The sequence below is a fragment of the Echinops telfairi genome, unplaced genomic scaffold, assembly GCF_000313985.2.
Source record: "Echinops telfairi isolate 266 unplaced genomic scaffold, ASM31398v2 ScPeMD7_60;HRSCAF=208, whole genome shotgun sequence".
Taxonomy (NCBI): Eukaryota; Metazoa; Chordata; class Mammalia; order Afrosoricida; family Tenrecidae; genus Echinops; species Echinops telfairi.
In genome coordinates, this window is record NW_022103958.1 from 34,771,076 (window position 1) to 34,785,436 (window position 14,361).

Consider the following 14,361-nt stretch of genomic DNA (forward strand, 5'->3'; position numbering starts at 1 on the left):
CTAGAGTCTCCCTAAGAGGAAAGTACCCACCTTGTTCCATCCATCCATTCATTCATGTTGCTGCCTACAACTTGAATGGCATGGCTGAAGCTCAGCAACCATTGTGAACCATGAGGATGAGGATCACATCTTAGGGGGGATGGCAGAGTAGAGAACTAGAAAAAAAGTAGGCCCCTGTTGGCTGCATGTTGTCACCATTCTGGCCCATGACTGCAGGTTCCACTCTTCTCTAAGAGTTATAAACGTTGACTTTGTGGAAACCAGAATTATTTAGAGATATTCTTGTCATATGCAACCAAATACACAGATTAGCACACCCCTTATATTCTTACCTTCAATTTCATGGTTTCAACTCTACTTTCTCTGTACTCAACTCAGAACTCACTGCCTTGAGTCACTGCCAAGTCATAATCTCTCCTCTGTCCTGGCCATGGCCCAGTCATGCTTTTCCAGAGTCCTTACATACATCTTTATCTGGTGGTCTCACCAGGTGCTCATTCTGAGGTCTGTAAAACGTGACTTGATCTTCACTGCTACATTTTTATACCATGACCATCAATTTCATGCATCTTGGCTCAACCTCTCAAGCCTGTAAGATTTTCCTTTGCTTAAATGTATATGCTAGCTTAATGTCCACTTCTTTACCTCTCTAGTTTCTACTATCCATTACAATGACTACAGAGAATTTTGACAAAATTCATGATCAAAGGGTTGATTAAGGAAGTTAACAAGTTATAATGCAGTGAGAAATGCTCTAGGTTGAGTTGTTTATTGGGACATGCTACAAAGTTCTGTAGAGTCTGCTAGCAAATGCCCAAAGGGGATACCATTCTGCTATAAGCCTTAACCCAATGGTCTTTAACTTAAGCAACTCCATGAGTTTGCAAACCCAGCTCCTTGAATTAAGTGTCCAGAAGCACCTCACTCCAGTAAGCCTCAGCATGAAGGCACTCATCTCTACTTCCCCAGTAAGTACCCAGAGGTACTCCACTCTGCAAGGTAGCCTCCTGCACAAAAGCATTATTCACTTGCTCCTTGGGTTGGGAAATGCCATCACTTTGTCCCGTGCTTTGGCTCCTGGTTCTGCTGCTGCTCCTCTGATATTATAGCTGTCATCTGGATCCAGAAGGTTCACTGTCCAGGAATCGGAGCTCCACTCCTATATCTTGCTGGTTGTTGAGATCCCTACTCCTTGCTTCTCATAGAACTCATTTTATACACAGCTGGATAGCACTCTAGGGAATGCTAGTTGCAATTCCTCACACTTGAATATTGTCAGTATCTTCTGCCACCTTACCAGGCTCATAAAGAGAAAGATGGTTTGGTGGGAGTTAGAGATAATGGCAGTTACATAAACTCCTGTCAACTTGAATGAAGGGGTGGAGTCTAGCCTTTCAATCAGGTCACAGCTTAATGACCCCGTTTAGAGGACTGATAGAGATAAATAGCTCACTGGAGGCAGGACACACACACTCTGCCATCCCTTTCCTGCTGTTGAGAGCTGGAAGAGACATGTGGAGACCCGTGCCAGCATTGAGATGCTTCCGCTGCCACTGGATCCACAAGACCTACCCATTGGCCTGTGATCTTCCTGCATTTAATATCATTGCATGTGCTGCATGAGTCTAAAGAGCAATCTATGGACTAGTATCAGACAAAATGAGCTAATTTGGACTTATGGACTTGATCTGGACTGGGCTGGGACATTTTCTCAATATACAATTGCTGTTTTATATAAAGCTCTTTTTAAATTTTTTTAAAGCTCTTTCTTATACATGAGTGTCTTATGAATTTGTTTCTCTAGTCAACCTGGACTAACACGGAGATGTTGACTAAAAGAGCCATGTGAAAAAATTCCCTGTCCCTGCAGTTTATTTCATAGATCTCTTGCTTGCAATTCTCCCCTGATTTCCACAAATCTAGGTCAGACTTTAGTTAGCTCTTATCAGGCTTATTGTGATAATCCTTCCTTCTGGTTTAGTCATGGTTGATGCAGCAAAATCAGAACAAACCCAAATTTGTAAAATGGTTCTTAGAACAATAACAAGAATAAGGAAAAGTACATGTTGAAACTCTGGACTGGGAAGCTTGGAAGAGGTATAGTGAGCCCTTTCAGAAGCCTGATGTAGAAAACTGGGTTATTACCAGGACTGTGGAAAGTGGCACACTTTCAAAGCAGCGAGGTCACAGCCATCTGGAGCAGGGCACCATTTTCCAACTCTGGAAGTCAGGGGAAATAACACTGCCTTTGTTTTCTAAGAGGGAGATTAAGTTTCTACCAGGGCATCAACTCAATTTCTCCCATAATCTTCCAGTATGCCCACTGTTATAGTCTGGGTACTTTAGAGAAACAAATCCACAGAAGAGTTTTATATAAAGGTTAAGTGCACATGAAGAAAACATCCCAACCCAGGGCTGCCCAAACCCACAAGTCCATCATTAACCCATATGTCCGACATCAATCCTCAAAGTCCTCCATCTCACAAAACACATGTAATGATGCCAACTGTAGGAGGAAAACCAAGTCAGTGAATGTGTAAGCATCTCAGCGCTGTCAGGGGTCTCCACACGGCTGCTCCAGCACCCAGGGCTGCATTGGGGTAGGTCCATGTGGCTTCTCCTCAGGGCTGTCTTGCAAGAAGTGAGCCTTGCCAGCTGAATCAGGGAACTGGCTAAGGCAGCTGCACCCTGGTCCGACCATCAGAAAGCAAGAGACCCGAGAACTAGAAAGGCAAGGCTCACGGAGACATTTATCTCTCCACCCTTCAATTAACCCCACATGTGTTTATCGGCTAGGTTGGCACAATAAACTAACCCACCCACATTTTACAATTCAGATACATTCTGGTTTTACTTCATTGACTGGAAGTGGGTTGGAAGTCTTGTGGTAAAGTTCCTATTTGCAAGACTGAGTAACCCCTGGAGCTCCTGGCAGGTGCTTGGAATGCCCATCATCTGTCTTGGATTTCAAAAGAATTGCATGATTCCTAGAAGTGTTAAATATTTGTTTAGAGGGTTTAAAAAGCACATGAGCACCTACTGTGTGTCAAGGCCCAATCTAGATACCTTAAGTATGAGTGAAAAGCAATTTGAGATTCAAACTGATTAATTTTCTTCACCACTAGGCTTCCATTTCCTCCCAGACACAAGTCACCTATCCACTCTGTGCACAATAAAGAGTAGGTAGCTCTCTCTGCTTTGATTATATAATAATTTTAAGAATATACTGTTAACTGAAAAAGAAAGCAGAAAAAAGAAGTTTCTATTTATAAGTACACATATACACCATATTACACAGAATGTATGTTCTTTAGTCTCATGGATTTTAATAACCTTGTTTGAACATGTTAGGAGTCATCGAGTCAGCTCTTCTAGTCGGTTCCAACCCCTAATGGACCTATGCCGCAACAGAATGAAACACTGCATGGTCTTGCACCATCCTCACGATGGTTCCTCTGCCTGAGCCCACTGATGCAGCCGCTGTGTCCATCCATCTCATCCAGGGCCTTCCTCTTTTCACCGCCCCTCCCCTTTGCCAAACATCATGTCCTTCCCAGGGACTGGTCTCTCCCGACAATATGGCCAAAGTAGGTAAGACAAAGTCTTGCCATTTTTGCCTCTAAGGAGCATGCTTACCATAATTACCTCTTGCAATACTAATCAGTTTGTCCTTTTAGCAGTCCATGGTACTTTCAATATTTTCCAGCACCACAATTCAAATGCACTGATGCTTCTAGGTCATCCTTATACAGTGTCAAACTTTCACATGCCTATGATGCGATGGAGAATACAGTACCATGGTTTGGATCAGGCACACTTCAATCCTCAAAGGAACATCCTTGCTCTTCAGCACTCTAAAAAGTTCTCGTGCAGCAGATTTACCTGATGCAATACATCTTTTGATCTCTTGACTGCTGTTTCCATGGACATTGATTGTGGATCCAAGTAAGACAAAATCCTTGATAATTTCGACCTTTTCTCTATGTCTCATGATGTTGCCTATTGATCTATTTGGAAAGATTTGGGGTTTCCTGACATTGAGCTGTATCCCATACTGAAGGTTACAATCTGAAAGCAAGTCCTTCTTTGTTGTCTGTTCTTAGTCTGAAAGCTCTGCTGAAACCTGTTCTCTTTGGGGGACCCTGCTGGCATTTGAAATACCAGTGACATAGCTTCCAGCATCACAGCCACACACAAACCACCACAGTACGACAAACTGACAGACAAGTGGTAGTGTTTGAACATCGCTACAGAAAAACATACAATGAAACCCAGGATGGATGAGTCTATAAAGACTGTAACTCAAATAAGGCTTCCTGGAAGTTATGGCGTGAGAGGTGGTGATGGGGAATGGGGAACTGATATCAAGGAGCAAAAGAAGGAAGAAAATGTTTTGATTGTGGTAGCGATTGTACAACACTGCTTGATACGATTGAACTATGGAATGGTATGATGTCTGGATTAGGTCCTAATAAAATGGCTCGAAAGAAAAATATACAATTACACTAATTGGGCTCATTGAAAAAAAAATTGACCACATTTCTCAAAAAGCCTTTTAATCTCCCTAGTTAAATTCATTCTCCCACTTCTCTAAAATATTTTTTTTCTCTAAAATATTCTTTTACTCCACTCCTCTTGTAACCCCCAACAACTCTTTCTTGCTTCCACTTCCTGCTAGTGGCCTTGTCGTTTATTTCACAGAGAGGATGGAAAGACCCAAAGAGAAGCTCCTCATCTTTCTTACCAGTAAAAGCTACTAACCAACTTATATGTCTAACCACCTTTATACTCTGCCTTCCCCATCAACACTGGCCACTTTATCCAAGCTGTTGTCTAAGGCCTTCATTTGTGTGATGGTTCTTATCCTCTCTTATGTAAGAGGCTGGATTTCATACCCATACACAAAATGTGAAATCCGGTAAATTCAAGAAACAGATTATAGGGAAGCACAGCGTGCAAGTGAAGCAAAGTCTGCTTTGACTCCCAAGAGTAAAACGGAGAGAGGAGATGGACTGAATTCAGACTCAGGAAGTCTGTTTAAGGAGCATTAAAGGTCTGAGTCCTGTCTATGCCACTAGCTGGAGGTTGGGTGGCACAGTTGATTACACATATGAGTCAGCTGCTAACCACAAGGTCAGCAGTTTGAAACCACCAAGTTACTCCATGGGAGAAAGATGAGGCTTTCTGTTTCAGTAAAGGTATACACCCTTGGAAATCCAGAAGGGCAGTTCTATTCTGTCCTATAAAATTGCTGTAAATCAGAATCTGGTACCAATGCTAAGTTAACTAGTAATTTTCAAACTCTCAGGAAAGGGGGAGGGAAGGAACAGGGTATATTGCTACCAGAAAGAAGAAAAAATGGGTGGGATTTGTTTTATTTTTTTCACTTTCACCACCTTCCATATCTCCTGGTTGTGTGAAATATTTGAAAGGACACAGACACCCCTACTCCCATGACTGTCCAGAGGACTGCCTCTTGTTTGGGTGCCACCCAAAGATCTTCCATAGCTTGTGTCTGTTATACAGTAATACTAAAAATCAGCTCCTCTGCCCCAATGGCCCTGAACTAGAGGAAAGGTTTCTACACAAATGGGCCACGCCTGGTCTTTGCCCTCAGATCAGTACTGCTGTATGGTTTTGAAATCAGTCGTGTTCACAAAATAGGGGAACCTAGCCAGCTTTTATATGATTCTCTAGTGTAATTTATTTGCATACCTCTGACCACAGCCAGTCATTTATAATGTGTTATATTTAGCCACCCAAATTAAAAAAAAAATTATATCCTCAGAGGAAGTTACCTCAGACTAATGTCTTGTGTAGTTTATTCTAGTACATTTTCATAGTTACAGCAGGGACGTTCATCCCTAGAAAGTTTTAGTTGCATGACATCGTGGAAAGTGTCCCTAGCTAGAAGTCATGCATCTTGGAATGTAATCCTAGTCCGAGTTCTCCCCTCTGACTAAAACCAAACCAGACTCACTGTCATCATTGATGCTGACTCATAGTGAGTCCCCTGTGGATTTCGGACATTGTACCAGAGTAGAAAGCCCGTCTTTCTCCCCCATAGTGGCTAGTGGTTTTGAATGCAGACCTTGAGGATCGCAGCCCAACATGTAACCACGATGCCACCATGGCTCCTTTAGAGTGATGTAAATCACTTCTCTCTGGATCTCAGTTAATAAGGGGCATGACAAATACTTTCTGATGTCCTCACAATCAAAAGCAGGCTTCTGAATCAATGCAACATTGAGATGCACACCAACTAGTCCAGTCCCTCATTTTCCAGAGGAGAAAACTAAAAGTGAGGGTAATAACGATCCCGTCACTTTCCAAGATCAGACATCTAGCTGAGATCCAAGTCAAGACTGTGGAATGGAGTATTTGCTCTGTTGTCTCCTAGACACTTAGCCATTGTGGGCCTGTTAGTTATTACATAGCAGCAAGCAATGTTGTGCTTGGCTTAATCCACAGTTATCTTCCTTTATTTAGCCACGTATTGAGACAGTGCCCTTTGAAGGAGGCAAAGTCCTTGCATGTGTTGTTACTGGCTTTCAGGTATTACAAGTCTTTATCTTAAACTGTTGTCTCAATAATTAAAAGTTTCAACAGCTTTAAAAGTTATTTGTGGCTTACCAAAAAAATCGAATAAAGCTTTCTGAAAGAAATTTTCCCAATTTTATAAACCAACTAGATTCATAGCAGGTGCCAAAAAATATTAATATTAAAGTCCCTTTATTCTGATAGGGAGAAAGATGAGGTTTTCTAATCCTGTAAAGAGTACAGTCTTCAAAATCTACAGGGGTAGTTCTACCCTGTCCTGAGTGGGAATCCGCTTGATGGCAGTGAGGGTTTTACATTTATTCTGACTTAACAGTATAATAGATTTCTGTTATGAAAAAGGAGCCATAAAAATTTTTTTAAAGGAAAAAGAAGGCATAGGGGCACATTTTCAGGACTTGAAGGGGTTTGGGTAATTAAATGATGGTTTAGTAATCTGGTGGTAATTAGGTTACCTGACAGATTGTACTTTACTTATTCTTGTATAGCTCCATTCATCTAAAGGTTATAGGTGAGTTTTCATCTTGTTTTATGACATCCATTTATTATAATGCATTTCTTCCACTTTTCTGATGAACAAATAAAAACTTTCAGAAGATCTCTCAAAAGCACTACATTGACTGTCCCTTGTTCCGGCAAACTCAAATTTGACTATGGCTTTTAAGTGGCCTCTGACCCAAATTTAGCCTAGCTTGCAATAAGAGTGATGATAGCAACATGGTAACCACCGGTTCAGGGTCTGCCTGATTCTGTCTCTCTAAACAAGGTACACTGAGTTATCCTAGCTCCAAAGCAATCATCTACTACCATATTTTATCCCACTCTCTCCTTGATGTCTCTCCCCACACACACCTGTGTGTTCAGCTCCAAGTTTTATTTCTGCTTCCCCACCTTGTCTCTGGGCCTCCCTTCAGACCTTTGCTCAACCATCCCTCTCTTTCTCCTCAGGCAGGACACCTGGCTCAAGCAGCTGCTTAGCTAGTACTCAGCTGGACCTACAATGGACTAGGGAGAAGGAGATTTGGACTTGACCCCTGCAGAGTCGAAGAAAGCAAATCCAAAGCTTACTCTAATGTGGAGTGCTTGGGCAATAAGCATTAGGTTCTGAATCAGAAACTTAAGATCCCTTTAAGAGAGACGGGTCAATACATGTTATTGGCAAATCCTTGTTGGAAGTAGAAGTGTAACTGGTAGTGGCTGCCTATGGCCTTGTTACTCGAGTGTGGACTAGGGACCAGCAGCATCAGTACCACCTGGGAGCTTGTTAGAAATCTAGGTTGTCAGACCCTAGAGTGCATTTCAATAAGACTTCTGGGTGGCTGGGGGACATGTTGTCTCAGAGGAATCTGGTGGGATCTGTTCTTTCCTTGAAACGATGCCAAAGTGACCAGGGCCTGAAAGACATCTTGGCTTTTGCAAAATACATAGGAGTCAAAAGTCAAATGCTGATCAAGTCATCTACAGAGAGCTGTCACTCTCACAGGACCTATGAGTATATACTTGAAGACTGGAGGCTTACACATTTCTCCCTGTAGGCAGACCTCCCCAGAACACTAGCTCCACAACATGCTGCCAGGTGACCCTGCGATGGTTACTAACTGACTCAGTCTTTCTCTAGATCCCTTCGTGCAATCTACCAGCCTAGGAGCCCTGCTCCCTTTCTCTGCTTCTGAAAAGCAAACATTATTTTTCTCATTTTCCCAAAGTTGAGGAGTATTTCCTAATAGCCCAAAGAAATGCTACTATGGGTCAGTAACATGAACTAACTTAATTCTCACACAACAAATAGTAGGCAACAGATACTGCCATACCCATTTTACAAATAAGAAAACTAAAGTCAGAGATGTGAAGGAACTTGTTCAAGATCATACAGCTAACAGTGGGGAGTCAGAATTTGTATCCATCATCTGTTGGCTATATTGATGAGAGAGCGAGAGAGATCTTTCAGTGCATATACCACCTCTTTGGTCTTTTCCTCAGGCAAGTTCCAAAGTTGTTTTTCAAGCCACTATTGACTGACTTGGTTTCCTGCTTCTGTGTGGCTCATGTGTCCCATGTCAACATCATGACTACTGTCATTTTCATTATAACATTCATTGAAAACTTTCATCATTCTAGAGGCTATAATTTAATTCCTTCCACACTTTCTGCTTTCATATCCTTCCTTTTAAATAATCATATTGCTAGAAATATAGTCTTTTCTTTTGGAAAGTTTGACAAAATATAAGCAGGTGCTGAGACATTGTTTTATTGCTAAATTAAAATTTTTTACCTCCCTCCCCACTCCCACTCTTGTGACCCCTTGGTAAATTACAAATTATTATTATTTTCATGTCTTAACACCAACCACTCTCTCCTTTCACATATGTTTCTAGGAGTTATGTGTTGATCACTTCAAATGGGTTTTCACTTTTTAATCGTTAGCTGATGAGTACTGAGATCAGTCAACAAATGACAATGAAAAGGAAGTCAAATATTCTTGTATTTCAATTTCCTTAAATACACTTACCAGCTGGATCATTTTTAGAATATTAAGTTCTTTGAGCCTCAGTTAATCTATTAAAATGGTGTTAATAGATTGCATTGATAAACAAAATATTGAATCATTCATTTTATTTCATTGAATACATAAAACGAGGAAAGCAACAGTCAAGAAATCTAACAACATATTACACTGGGTAAATCTACCTCAGGTTCTCTCTTTAAAGTATAAAAAAGCAAAGATGTGACTTTCAGCACGAAGGTGTGGCTAACCCAGGTAAAGGTATTTTCAGTCACCTAATACGCATGTGAAAATGGACAATGAGTAAGGAAGGCCAAAGAAGAACTGATGCCCTGGGATAATGGTACTGGCAAAGAATACTGAATACACTAGGCACTACCAGAATAAACAATCCTGCCTTGAAAGAAACACAGCAAAACGCTCCTGAGACACTAGGATGGGGAGGTTTTATACTTTGAGCATGTTATCAGGAGGGACCAGTCCCTGGAGAAGGACATCATGCTTAGAGAATCAGTGGGAAAGAGGAAGACCCTCATGCGATTGATGGACACAGAAGCTACCACCATGGGCTCCAAGACAGCAACAATTGTGAGGATGACACAGCGCTTTGTTCCGCTGTGCACGAGGTCACTATAAGTTGGCACCAACCTGAAGGCACCTAACAACAACTATGTGCCAACAGCAGTTCAGAACACTTATATACATTAATTATTACAACATGGATTAGGTCTGGTTATCACTCCCAGTTTACAGAAGTGGAAAATGAGGTACAGAGAGTCTAAGCCATTCACACAAGGTTGCGCAGCTAGTAAATAGCAAAGCCAAGATTCAAACGTTAGTTGGACTCCAGAAGCAATGGTACATAGCCTCGCACTTGATAAGCATTTGAGTAATAGCCATGTATTGGGCCACCATTTACTAGGTTCCAAAATACCAAGCATCGTCCTAAGTGCCTCAACAAGTTCTCTAATTTCCTTTTATTCCTTCTGCCCACCATTTAAAGTATGTCCCTGTCCTAAAGGTTGGGGAAATGTAACAACACCCTCGGATTCCTTAATTAACAATTGAGGATGACAGGTATCCAGTTAGATCTGAGTGGAAAGGATAGGTAAGGCTTAAAGGCATAAGCTCTCCTTAGAGAAGCTGATAAGTCTCTGGACTCTCTTTCCCAGATAAAATACACATAGACCTATTTAAAATTTTATCTTCCATTTCAAGAATCTTACAAAACCCCTCAAAGCCATCTGTGGAACCCTGACTTAGGGAGAACATTCTAGGAAGAGGCCACAGAACAATAAAGAGCAGAAAAGGCGGTCATAAAATATCTGTCCTTTTGTGATTTACTTATTTAATTCAGTAAACAAGTTCCATCCATGTAATAGCATGTATCAAGACTTCATTTCTCTTTCTAGCTGAGTAGTTTTCCATTGTATGTATGTACCACGTTATGTTTATCCATTCTTCCATTGATGGTCATTTAGGCTTTTTCTTCCTAGTAGCTATTGTGATCCGTGCTGCAGTGAGCATCAGGGTCATATAGCTGTTGGTGCTCCCCTGGGTATATCCCTAGCAGTGGAATTGCTTGATCATGTAGTAGTTCTATTTTTAATGTTTTGAGGAATCACCACAACTTTCCACGATGGCTGTACCATTTTGCATTCCACCAACAAGGATAAAGGTTCCATCCAGTTTCCTCACATCCTCACCAGTGTTGATTATTTTTTGGTTTTGTTTTAATCTGTCTTAGCCATGTGTTGTGGATTGAACTGTGTCCCCCAAACTATGTGGCAATAATGATATAATTTATTAGCTATGTAATAATCCGTCCTGATGTGATCTGAGATGACATACCAATCATTTGTAACTGAGTTAGGGTGGGATACAACACTCTTTATCCAGTCACAGTTCTGATCCAATGTGAGGGCAGTTTCCCTGAAGTGTGATTGCCTCACTTTTAATATTTCAAGAGAGAAAATAAGCAGAGGGAGACGGATCTCCTACACTAGGAAAGAAGAGCCAGGGGCTGAGCGTGGATCCTTTGAACCTGGGATTCTTCAACTGAGAAATTCCTAGCTCCAGGGGCAGATTGATCATAAGGCTCTTCCCCCAGATCCAAAGGAGAGAGAAACTTCCCTTATGGTTCACACCTTGAATTAGAACTCATCATGCCCTAAACGATGAGAGAATATGTTTCTGTTAAAGCCAACCACAGGTGGTATTTCTGTTTTAACAGCACCAGAGGCTTGACACTCATAAGGACACAACTGGACAGGGTCAAGCTACCCTTGCAAGTGTCTGAGGCTGTAACTCTTGACAGAGGTAGAAAGCCCTGTCTTTCCTCCTGAAATGGCTGGTGGTTTCCAACTGCTGAAGTGTGGTTACCAGCTCAACTCATAACCACCATGCCACCATGCTATAACCATTTAACTTCACTCATCAACAGTGCCTGTCTTGAGCATGGTACTCTTTTCAGAACTATCTGTTTAAAAAGTGAAGGGGAAATTCTTAAGCCCCTGGGGAATCTCCTCTTACAATGGACCAGGGATGGGAATACCTTGCTAACATGCAGAATGCACTGGACAGGGAATTGTTGCAGATATAGTTAGATTGAAATTTAGTACCCTATCGTATCATCTTCCTTATGATCCCTTTAAATTCGTTGTAGTTTTTAATATTTTCTCATTTCTTATCTATTGACGTTTTTATCTGTTTTACTTTGTTATTCTTGTTAGTTTTTGTTTTTCTGTATATGAAATATTTTTCTGCGTATGAAATGTTTTTCTGTATATGAAATCCAAGATAGGGAAATCTATACAGACAGTAACTAGATTAATGGTCCCTTGGGGGTATGGCAGGGGAGGTTGGGGGGAAATAGGGAGCTAATAATGATCAGTCCAATACTGAAGAAAATGTTCTAAAACTGATTGTGGTGATAATTGTACAATTCTTCTTGATGTGATTGAACTATTGAATTGTATAATATGTGAATTACATGCCAATAAAACTGTTGGGGGAAAATGAACTATATAGGATCAAATTGACAACAGGAACATGAAAGATTGGATAGGAAATTTGAGTGGTTGCACAACTTGAAGAATGCAAGTAATGTGATTAAATTCTATGTGTACACATTGTTGGATCAGGTGTGCTTGGCAGTGTATATTCTCAATAAGACTAAAAGAAATAAAATTTGGTTTATTTTTTGAAAGTTCAATGAACTCTTCACCCTAGACTTTCCGCTTATGTACACATAGTCTTGAGCCTCTTGAAGGGTCATGGCCTCCTACCACCCATATTGTGTAACCAGCCTGGCTTTTGCATCAGGTCACATTACCAGCAACTTTTTCCTCCTTGGGGTATTTTAACATCTTTTACATTCCTTTCAGCCACTCCAGGTAAAAAGGCAAAAACAAATCCTCTAATGAGTAATCCTGACTCACAGCAACCCTCTAAGAAAAGTAGAAGCGTTGCTGTGTTTTTCCCAGACTGTAACCCTTTACAGGCATAGAAAGCCCCATGTTCCTCCCTAGCAGCTGGAGATTTTGAACTCCTGCCCTGGTGGTTAGCAGCTCAACACATAACCCACACATCACCCAGGTTCCTTCCCGTTCAGGTGGAAACAATCAAACCATCTAAGAATTGAGAGTTTTACTTCCTATGTGCCTTATTTCTCCTACAAAACCCCATGCTTCCAAATGCCACACTTTTATGTCTTTCAAAATTATTCTTTAATACTTACCTGGCAGGGGAGATACCATGATTAGGAAGGTGGTTTTCCCAGGGTGAGGCTTAAAGTCTTTTGCACTCCAGATGTGCCGACCCTGCTATTTCACCAAATGTGAGAAACTCAACTGCATAATTTGTGATAGTGGGGGACTGCCTTCACACTCTCCCCTCAATAGTTTTTTTAAAAAAAGAGAGAGAAAATTATTTTTTAACACAAGAAAGGGGCTTCTGATATAATGTTACCTGAAAAGTGCAGCCTATGAAAATGAAAACATTCCATAACTTAACTTTTAAACTTTTTGTGTGTGGTCTAGACACTGATGAAAGAGAAAGAGGTAAATAAAATGAACGTCCAATAATTTAATTGTTGGATATAGGTAGAGATTAAAACCTGGAAGGATCTTTTTCATTAATTTCTTCATTTTTATCGTTTGTCCTCAAAATTGTCTCAATGTTATCTTGTATTTCCAACACAAAAGAAAAAAGAAAAAGAGGACTTGGACTCCTTAGGATACTCAATAGGAAGTCGTAAAGGAATTAAATCAGAGTTCATGAGGATGAAAGAAAATCTTTAAAGAGAGGCACAATGGAGAAGCAGCTTATTTCGAGAAAACAATCCAAGAGCAGTCACTCAAGATTTGACTGTCTGCCGACCTTTCGATTCTTCCTTCTTGCGAGCTGGTCTGAGCCGGAGCTGCAGGCTGACGGGACTGGGATAGTTCAGACAGGAGACTCCCCAGGGAGCTACAGAAACATAGAATGCCGAGGCCATTGATCACCTGTGACATATTGTCCCACCAAAGCTGTGTAAGAAACCCCAAGCAAGGAGATGGAAATCATGATTACCTAGAGATGAAAACAAGTCCTTTGAAATCAACTCATTGATGTGCATACTGCTGGGTTCAAGGGCTTCTCTAAAATCCATAGCTGCCACTACTCCTCCAAAGTCAGCTTTGAAGAAAGGAATTTGCATAAGGCTTAGTCACACTTGCTGTACCAAATGCACACAACTTTGGCCCCAGGTTGACGGAATGCTCTGAAATTTCTGAATAAATGAGAGCTCTGGCTTGCTATCTAACCCACCATGCTGCTGTATGTTTCACAACCCACTTTCTGGGAAGAGGAAGAAGAGAAGGGAAGCAGGGGGTTCTTTGCTACTTTTTTTATGCTACATTTTGGTTTTAAAGATTATAAATTTCTGATGAAACTCTGAAAAACAAAAGGAAAAAAAACCTAGGGCTGAGTATTCAAGCCAGTAGAAGTTCTTGATAAACGAGTCTTCCAAGAGCATGTTGAATGTCAACCAATCAAATGTACCCAGTCCTCTTCCCAGTTTTGTACACAGCTCTGCAGATTTTAGTATAAACAAATGTATGCCTTGTACTCCCTCTTCGGAAGCCCATTTTGAATTTCCTTTTGGGGACTTCTTGGTTTGAAAATTTTTTAATCTGAATAAAGTTCTTCTTTCCTTTTACAGAAACTCTTGCTTAATGTTTAACAAGAGTGATGCATGACCTTACACAGGGTTTCCACCTCACAGACATAGTGTACGTAAGTAGCCTCAAGAGCGTAGA

At 41.0% G+C, this 14,361-nt stretch overlaps 1 non-coding gene across 1 annotated transcript; it reads left to right on the plus strand.

Annotated features, from left to right (window-relative positions):
- Positions 1 to 12,792: 12,792 nt before the first annotated feature.
- LOC115869908 lies at positions 12,793 to 12,958 on the plus strand. The gene has a single exon (XR_004046431.1). It is a non-coding gene; the product is annotated as a U1 spliceosomal RNA (small nuclear RNA).
- The last annotated feature ends 1,403 nt before the right edge of the window (positions 12,959 to 14,361 follow it).